This window comes from Pteropus alecto, unplaced genomic scaffold, assembly GCF_000325575.1.
Source record: "Pteropus alecto unplaced genomic scaffold, ASM32557v1 scaffold7, whole genome shotgun sequence".
Classification (NCBI taxonomy): Eukaryota; Metazoa; Chordata; class Mammalia; order Chiroptera; family Pteropodidae; genus Pteropus; species Pteropus alecto.
The window spans coordinates 29,152,173-29,161,316 of NW_006494614.1; the positions used below are offsets into that span (position 1 = coordinate 29,152,173).

A 9,144-nucleotide genomic window follows, 5' to 3' on the forward strand; every position below is an offset into this window, starting at 1 on the left:
ACTCTGCTAAAATGTTCCTTAATGGGCTAAAACCATATAACTACCTTTATTTATTACAAATAATAAAATTGAAGTACTAAACTAATCAAATCCCAATCAGTCCAATTATATGCATTTCAGTGAAAGTGTTTAACACAAAATAGACTAAAAAAAAAGAAAAGTTCATTGTCTTATAACCAGAAACACTTAGCTTTAAACTTCAACCGACCAGGTAATGAGTTTGTCATTTCTCAGCTGTGTTCTTAGTGGGAAGTTGTCAAATACGTTTGACATTTCTAAACTTGCTACCTCATTTGTCCGTGTTTATGAACCTGATGTTGCATCTTAAACCACAGAACAGGAAGAAGACCCCAGCGGCAGCTCCATTAAAATATATACATGGGCATTTGCAAATAATGTGTATGGTGTGAAAGGATCCTCAATTACATTTCCTCAGTTTTTCTTCTTTTTTTATCTTTCTTTCTCCTTTGTCTAATGGTACCAACCAATTTGCTTCAGTGTTGGGGACATCAGGGCTCATACAATAGAATGAAAACAGTGAATAAAGATAATGCCACTATATCTAAATAATTACAAAAAACATACCATTTTTTCTTATAAATTCAAAAATGCCAATCTTTCAGTAAAAATATTTTTTCAGTAATTTTACAAAACTTCTACCAAAGGACAGGTGTTGAATTAATACATTCAATCAACTAGTCCCTTCTGCTATATCTTACATAAGGAAAACAGAAATATCAATAGATACAGAGTTACAAGTTAAGAAAGCAATTGAAATAAGAAAAACTGAGCCTTTCTAGTATAATAAACCAAGTCTCACCTTTTGACTTCATCTGACCGAGTCATTTCTATTCTAAATCTGTTTTGATCTTCAATTTCAATACAGCAAGGCTCAAGCTACATAGATCATTTCCTTCCAATGTTTGATTTTTCTGTCATTCTTACAGAAGAGTAGAAGATATTTGAATATCAATGTATGTTCTCTATTCCTTAGCTGGGATAGTTTCAGCTACCGTTAAGGACCTGGGAATTTTTAATAACAGTAGAGGTTCTATTAAACTTAGTTCTCTAATAGCGTCTTAGAGTTTATTCATCAAATAATTCAGGGTGTAAAAGTAGCACATAAACATTAATTGAACAGCCATTAAGCAGTATGACTGTTTTTGGTTGATAGGGGACATAAAGCTTTGTACCCTGTGGTGGAAAACAATTAGGTCTTATGATGAATATGGCCATTAAATATACCAGACTTAGACGAGTTCCACTTTACAAAATAGTAGTCAGCTATAGTCAGAAGGCTGCCCAAGTTATAGGAAGTCATATTTTTACTGTCATGGCTTAGCTGCTTATAAATATTGTAGTGTGCCTTATGCCTTATGCTAATGCAATGACTGACTAATGGTTGTCATTATCTACATTCAATCTCATAAAAAACTTCTTCAGGAGAGACTGATTATAGCTAGAATGCTGCTAAAAGTTAAACTGTTTTTCTAAAACACAGAATATAAAAAGCACTTAAGTACAAGAGGTTGGATGGATAATTTATTTTGTTTTGAGTATGTTTGACAGCTGCTACTGTTGTTAAAATTGCCATAAGCCGAATTGATATCCCATATGGGAATGCCTTATCGAGGCCTATGTGTGTAACTGCATAATGTTTTAAAGTCGTTCTGCTCATCTGGGAATATAGGTGAAGATGTGTGATAGAAAAACCAAAGCTGGAATAAATCGGACACTGACTGGAGGGTCAAACTTTTTAACAATGAAGGTAAGTCCCCTTATAGAATAGAAACCATTCGTGATTTCAAGTACAGAACACTTCATTATGGGCCCCAAAAGAAATGCTTAAATGGATGAAGCAGCTCTTTGTATCTGATAGAAACTAAGTGGGACATTAACGTCAAACAAGTGAGAAACTTTTAGTTTTATTATACGTTGCAACAGCATAGCAGTTATGTGTTGATTCTCAAATGCACATGATTTTCATGTCTTATATCACCTGAATTTAAGGTTGTGAATTTCTGTATTACAGAGTGAAAACCAGAACTAAAATCAATTAATAATATACTTTGTCGAGACAATGTGATAAATATTCACACTATTCTGACAAGAAGGGGAGCAGGAGACAAAAGTTCCTGAGGAGAGTAAATGTCATCCACTATACCTGAGTGGATCTTTATGGAGCCTTTGTCTAAAGAGTTATTGTACTTGTCCTTCCTAATATCACCTTTGTGTATTACAGTGAAAGTTCAGTTTTATCGGAGAGAGGGCTGATATATAGTGGGCTTCCAATAAATGTTTTTAGAATCAAATGGGGTGGAATGGAGCAGAACAGAACAGAACGGGACCATGATTATTTGTTCTCTCCTAAAATTCTAATTTGTTCTAAAACAAAAGAAGAAATAAATGTAGGGCTGCAAGAGTGCTCAGTGATATAGGTGATTCAGAAGTTTCTGTTTTCTTCTTTATAATTTAAAAAGGACTTATTTAGAGCATAAAAATTACAATGTATATGTTTGTTTAATGAGACAGGAAATTGTATACTTCGGAAAGTTTCTCTTGAAAATACTTAAAATAAAATTTTTTAAAATGATTTTTTAAGGTAAAATTTTTTTAATAACATTTTTAAAAAATCATTTCCTAGGACATTATCTTCAGAGAGAACTTAAGAAAGACTTCAGTTGTTATAAATACTATAGAAACACCATGCTTCCTTCTAGTTTGTCTCAGAGGAGTCTGGAAGAAGGCAGCACCATACTTTTCTGCTCATCTTGAATCTGACCCATACATAACATCTTTACAAAGAGCTCCATGTAAATTGTCCTGCACAGTATATAACACTCCCTTAGGAATTTGCTTTCAGCTAGAAAATATATTGTCCATAAGGTGACCATGCATCCTGTTTATGCCTGTTGTCCCAGTGCAATTATTAATAGCATTGCCATTCACTCTGAGTTGTGTCCCCACTATAGATGACAAATTATGGTAACCTTACCTATACATAATAACGAAATGTTTATAATAATAAAATAACCTTTATTAGAAGCTTGCTATTTATCAGAGGCTTTGAAATACTTTCATATATAATGAATTCTTCACAATAACCCAGAGAAGGAAGTATTTTATTGTCCCCATTTTACAGTTGAGGAAACAAAGAGCTAGAGAGGTTAAATAACATTGGCCTACTCTCATAGCAGGCAAATCTGAATCCAAATGAAGGTCTGACTCTGTAACAACATATGCCAGAAGATAATATACTATTTGCTGGTCAATATGATTAACTTGGTTTTATTTAATGCATTCAAAGATTATCAGTAGTAATTTGTTATTCTTCCTAGCTGTTACAACATTTTCATAAGGACTGTGCATTTTAAGAGACAGGAAAAGAGCATTGAGCTGAACTAAAAGTCAGCTGACTTTTTATACTACTATTGTATTAATGATAATAGCAATGATTTATTAAGTGACTAGTTATGGCAGTCACTGTACTTGGCGTTTCCCTGAGTTCTCTCACTAATCCTTAAAACAGCGCTGCAAGGCAGAACATTTGAACCCCACGGAAGTGTATAAATAGTTTTAGCTCTTAGCCCTAAATTGGTTCAGAGGTTAAAAATGAAGACTGTAGGATTGAATCAATTCAACAGCCCTTTCCAACTCTGACATTATATGACTAGATTTGATGTCTCTGGGAGTAACTGATTACAGGATATAAGGCATAAAATCTAGATGCTGAGGATAAATTCTTGGGGGCAGAGACTTCCCTGATACCTCCTATTTATATTAGTTATCATGCATTGAGTGCTTATTAAGGACATGCACTTAACAAACGTTTATCTTTTCTCTTGTTTTTCTCCTCACCATAGGCTAAATAAGAGAATTTGGATTTGAACCAATGTAAGTTTAACTGCACTGTGCTGTGCTAGTGATAGTATGCTTCTGTGAAACTTCCTGGGGATTACCGCCCCTCCCCCCGAATCTTTCTGAAAAACAATGCTAAATAAACGTGCACACATATTTGCTCATGATCAAATTTGTTCCACCACTATGAACAGAAAAACAAATATGATAGTATTATATAAAAAGGAAATTCTTTGTCATTTTTTCAAATGAGAAGTGTGGAAATTCTTACTAGTGCAGAGTAAGTTCTATGTACTGTAGAGAACAAAGTAAGTATAAATCTGTACCTTTACCCAAAGGATGATTACAGTTTATTTGAGGATACAATAATATAAATGCACAAATAGGATTATGTGCTCTTATATGATGCCAAATCATATCATGTAATTTGGACAGTTGTTCTTATATGTGTTATATGTGGTGTATTTTAAAAATACAGATGACAAAGCCATACTTGCCTTGCCTAAATAAGTTTATGATGTTGGAGCCTGGAAATGTATACTTTTTAAACTCCACAGGTGATTAACAACCATTGGATTAAAATATATGTGGAACATATTAATATGTTAATTATGCAGATTGAAGAGAAGTGGTCAATTTATGCTGAGATTTTAAAAGATGGCTTCACAGAAGAGATGAGATTTGAATGAAAGGTCGCAGATGGACAGAAGGTAGGTGCAACAGAACTTTTTCCTTTTCCTTTTTTAGCTCAGAATTAAATCTTGCCTTCAGTACTGTTTTTTTTCTGCATTTCAAATTCCTAAATGGACTGGTATGGAATAGATAGTAAAACTTATAACAATAAATACCTGGAAATGTTCAATTACCTTCTAATGTATCTATGATATAGCTAAATGCAACTCAGGTTTAAAGTCTTACTTGAAAACTTGTATATTATTATGGATTAACATTAATATCTGAAATAAAGAAATTGAATTATAATTAGTAAATTTTGATTAGTAAATTATTGATTAGTAAATTAAGACTGCAAACTGCCAAAGGGCAGAATCTGTGTTTTATTCAAATTTGGATTCTTAGATATTTAGCATATGTTTCGGTATGTAGAATAAGCATAATATATGTTTGTTGAATGAATGATACATTTGGATTTACTTTATTTATTCACTGCACCTGTTTGTGGGGTGGCTTTCTGTGGCCTCCATCTGAAGGATAAAGTATTTTACTTATGAAGGTTTGGGGTAGTTTGTTTTTTGATCCAGGACCCATGAGCTGGCAAAGACTTTCAACAATCATTAGTTTATAAGAGTAAGCTTTTAGGCTTTTTCTTTCCATAGAAGGGAGGAAAAGAAGGAGAGAAAGAAGAAAAGTGGAAAAGGCAAAGGAGCTGCAAGGAGAGTTCTCCATCTATGTTTATTTATGCCCAGAACAGCTGGCAAATCCCTCTTTTGCGACCAGTCTCTCCAGAGAGAGGAGCAAGCAGTCACCAAACTTCTCAACGGGAAAGAATAAGGCTTCCAAAGCTTTCTCAAGCTTTATCTGCTGACCTGCTTTTTTGTAAAAGAGGCTTGTTTTGTCATTGTTTTGGTTGGGGTTATTAGTAGAGATTTTTAAAGGCATAACTGTTGAAAAGATCACTAAAAATCTTTGTCTTACTGCATTACATTTCCCCAGCACCAATCAAGCCAAGCTTCTTTAACTTTTTTTTTAATATGGAAAAATATGTTAGGAGATATTCATATTCCCCCAGTGGAATTTTATAGTACCTTTGGAAACATTTCTTTGGTGGGGAAATAATAGGAAGAAGAAAGAATGAAAGGAAACAAAACACACATGGAAAAAGAACATAGTGAGCTGATGATAGAAAGCTTTTATTTTATTATTCATGTATGTGTTTTGGAGAATAAAGGGGAGAGTGGGAGGCATGATAGTGTGTAGCTGTGGACATGTATTTGTAAAACGTTTTTAGTGGTGATACAGCTTTGAAAATAAAGACGGCCACTTGTGTTGATAGTAGAGAAGGGACAGGTAGGACCCAGAAGAGGGAGCTTGGACAGAAGCAAACAGTACAGGATGCCTGTGAAGCTCAGCCTTGGTGCCGCACAGGGGAAGTCCTGGTTGTCTTTTCCCATTGTCTCTGGTTCAGTGGCATGGCTCTGCTAGTGGGGCTTAAACAAATAGCCACTCCTCCCTCAAGGACAAATGAATGAATTCTTAAAGTGACTATATGCCATAAGAGACACATGAAATTCTTATTTGGACCAAAACCTAAGACTTCCAGTTGCTAATTGGAATCTTAGTAACTTTACTGGCTTCAAAAGAGCCAAGGGAACTATGTTTGAAAATAGATATATGTCAAGGCATATATCTATTGGCCATCGTATGAGTGGTTGAATTTTTTCAGCCTCCCTTCTCCTCTATTCAGCTGCTATGTGATTACCTCATCCCAGACAAGCCTGATTATTATCAGTGAAAAACATACCAAAAATAAATATGATTACATTATTCTTAACGAGTGATGATTAAACATGAACATATATAAAACAGCTTAATTCACACTCAGTTTTATAAAACAGTTGAAAATAAAATGAATTCATGTTTTAAGAATATTTCTAGAGTGGATCATCCCCTCCATGGCATATGTGTCATCTTGAGCACAACAGCAATTTTAATCAGCGCGTGGTGTGCTGAAGCCACAAGTTCATGAGATCTGATTATGCACATCCCTTCTCAACTAGTCACTAGTCCACTTCAGCAGCTTGAAGTGGACACTGGTGGGACTATTTATACCACAGAAATTGGCAAATGCTATGTCTTAATCTGTTTGAGCTGTTATAATAAAATGCCACAGACTGTACGGCTTACAAACAACAGAAATTAATTTCTCACAATTCTGGAGGCTGAAAGTCTGAGATCAAGCTGCCACATGGTCAGATGAGGGCCTTCTTCCAGGTCGCAGACTTTTCTCCTTCTATTCTCATATGGTGGAAGTGGCTAGAGAGCTCTGTGGGATCTCTTTTCATAAGAGCACTAAGCACATTCGAGGGAGCACCACCTTCACGACTGAATCATCTCCCAAAGGCCCCACCTTCTAACACCATCGCATTGGGCATTAAGGATTCCAGTATGTGAATTTGGGGGGGTACACAAACGATCATGCCTTTTCTTTTCTTTTGCAGAGAGCCAGTGAGCCAGTTTACCAGCACACCACTGAGTTACATGCACACTTTAGAAGAAGAAACCCAGTATAAATATATGTCTCTGTAATTAAGATTGTTGCTTTCTGAGTACATATTTAAAGAAGATACTGCTTAAGAGAGATTGTATTTTGTTAGACTGCTAAGGCTCATATCTTTTATTAGCTGTAAGTTAACCTCCCTGTGCTTTAGTCTCCCTATCCTTAAAATGAGAACATAATAATACTTACTTCACAGAATTATTATGATTAGAGTTAATATATGTGATACACTTTTAAAAGTGCCTAGCACAGAGAAGGTGCTCAATAAGTATTTTCTATTGATATCAACAGGAGATTGGTTTTTTAGTCTTACAAAAGACTATATAATTTCAGTGTTATTTTCCTTGTTGAGCTTTTTTATCTTTCAGAAACCCATACCCAACTTCCACGAGTTCTGTGAAGAACAGTTAAATGAAATCACATCAAATCACTTTGAAATGCATAAAGCACTATGTAAATGAAAGGTGGAATAATTATGTTAAAGGCATCATCTTGAATTTTGTTTATACTGCATCTTTGAAATGAGCATCAGATTTTTCTCTAGGCAGTTACTGCTCCTACAGAAACAATCACAGATGGTGCCCAAACCTCCTACTGAATAGTTTTAGGCAATGGCATGTATCAAAATACTACAGGTCACTAAATGTACAAAGACTCAAAACAGACCACACATCTCAGTGTCAGGCCAGCATGGTAATTTAGGCAAATAAGCCTTTGTTTGATAATTCAAGGATTTTCTGATTTGTAGAATGCTAGCACAACAAACAGAAAATCTTACAATGGCTAAGTTGTACAAAATAAGATATTAAAATGCAATTTCTTTTAGAGAAAAAAAAAATCAGTTTGTCTTTTCAAATGAGAGTTTCTAGCCAAATTAAAACTAATTTTGGGAGTATGCATTTTACATTGACCTAGCCAAGCAAAGCAGAGAAAGAGGGGGAACGTTTTTAAAGATATTTTTCTTACACTCATACCTTCTAAGAAGCCAGTCTTTGAAGTGCAGCCTTCCTTTTTTTTAAGCAAGATAGCCCTATAAGTTCTATAACTTCACTCTATTAGTTGAGGCTTGTGCCAGTTTGCCCATGGCTTCATTCCTTTTTCCTGGCCCCTCCCTCAGCGTGAGGGAGGGAGATCTGAAGTAGGCTTTCTTCCCCAGAGAACTGTCTCAGTCGGCTTGCAGCGGCTTCTGCCAATGCAGGCCTGGGGGCCGGGGCAATGGCAGAAGACTTGAGGCTGGGAAGAAGGAGGAGCTAGGGTATTCCTCCTGACATTCAGTTTGCCTCCTGCACGTTCTCATGTATCAGCTTTGTCTCTTCCATGCTTCACCTCCCACCCCTGAAGCCTACCGTAGATAGTTCCAGTTCTCTCCAAGTAACCCAGGTAGCCCCTCCTTGTCCTTGTGTCCTTCCAGCCTGGGGTTGGTTGTGACTTGCTTCTGTTGCTAAATCCGGTTGTCTCACTTTTCTCTAATTGGTTTCATCTGTCTCTTTCATCACCTGTTTCATGCCTTAATCAATCCCCTGCATTAGAGTCCGCAAAATTTAAATTTTCCAGGTGAATCCTGTTTTCCTTAATTGGACCCTGACTGACCAAGGTCTAACATAGGTACCTGTTCAACTGAATTCTTAGGCAAGTAACACTGTTGGAAGTGCAGGTATTCTGTATTCATCCCAAAGATCTCGAAGACCTACCAGAGCATGAACTCCTGCAGTCACTGTTCCTTTTGCAGCCCTTCTCTACCGTGACCCTGCTCTGTGCTATGTTCCTGAGATGGAGGCAGAGAAAAACTATTTTCTTTGTCTCTGTTAACTTTAGTGTCACAAGATACTCAGCCATTACACTTGATTGTTAGCGGAGCCTGTCCCCCTGCATTCAGGCCACACCCCTCAAAGTCACTGCAGGGAGCTGATTTACAGGTGTCTGTCCTACCAAATGTTAGTACCCTTCCTAAAAAATCACAAAGGATGACAGGGTCCCCAGGTTATTTCTAAATATATGGCTGACAGGACTGGCTTCTGTCAGTCCTGTGAGCTGTTTCTAAAGTGCTATTC

General features: G+C 36.2%; 1 protein-coding gene across 1 annotated transcript in view; it reads left to right on the top strand.

Annotated features, from left to right (window-relative positions):
• The window catches only part of KHDRBS2 (KH RNA binding domain containing, signal transduction associated 2), a 498,248-nt gene extending 494,354 nt beyond the window's left edge, over positions 1 to 3,894 (top strand). Inside the window, exons 11-12 of the transcript XR_003044470.1 lie at positions 1,691 to 1,768; positions 3,864 to 3,894. The gene's annotated coding sequence lies outside the window, so the exon portion shown is untranslated. The remainder of the gene's footprint in view (positions 1 to 1,690; positions 1,769 to 3,863) is intronic.
• Positions 3,895 to 9,144: the final 5,250 nt, after the last annotated feature.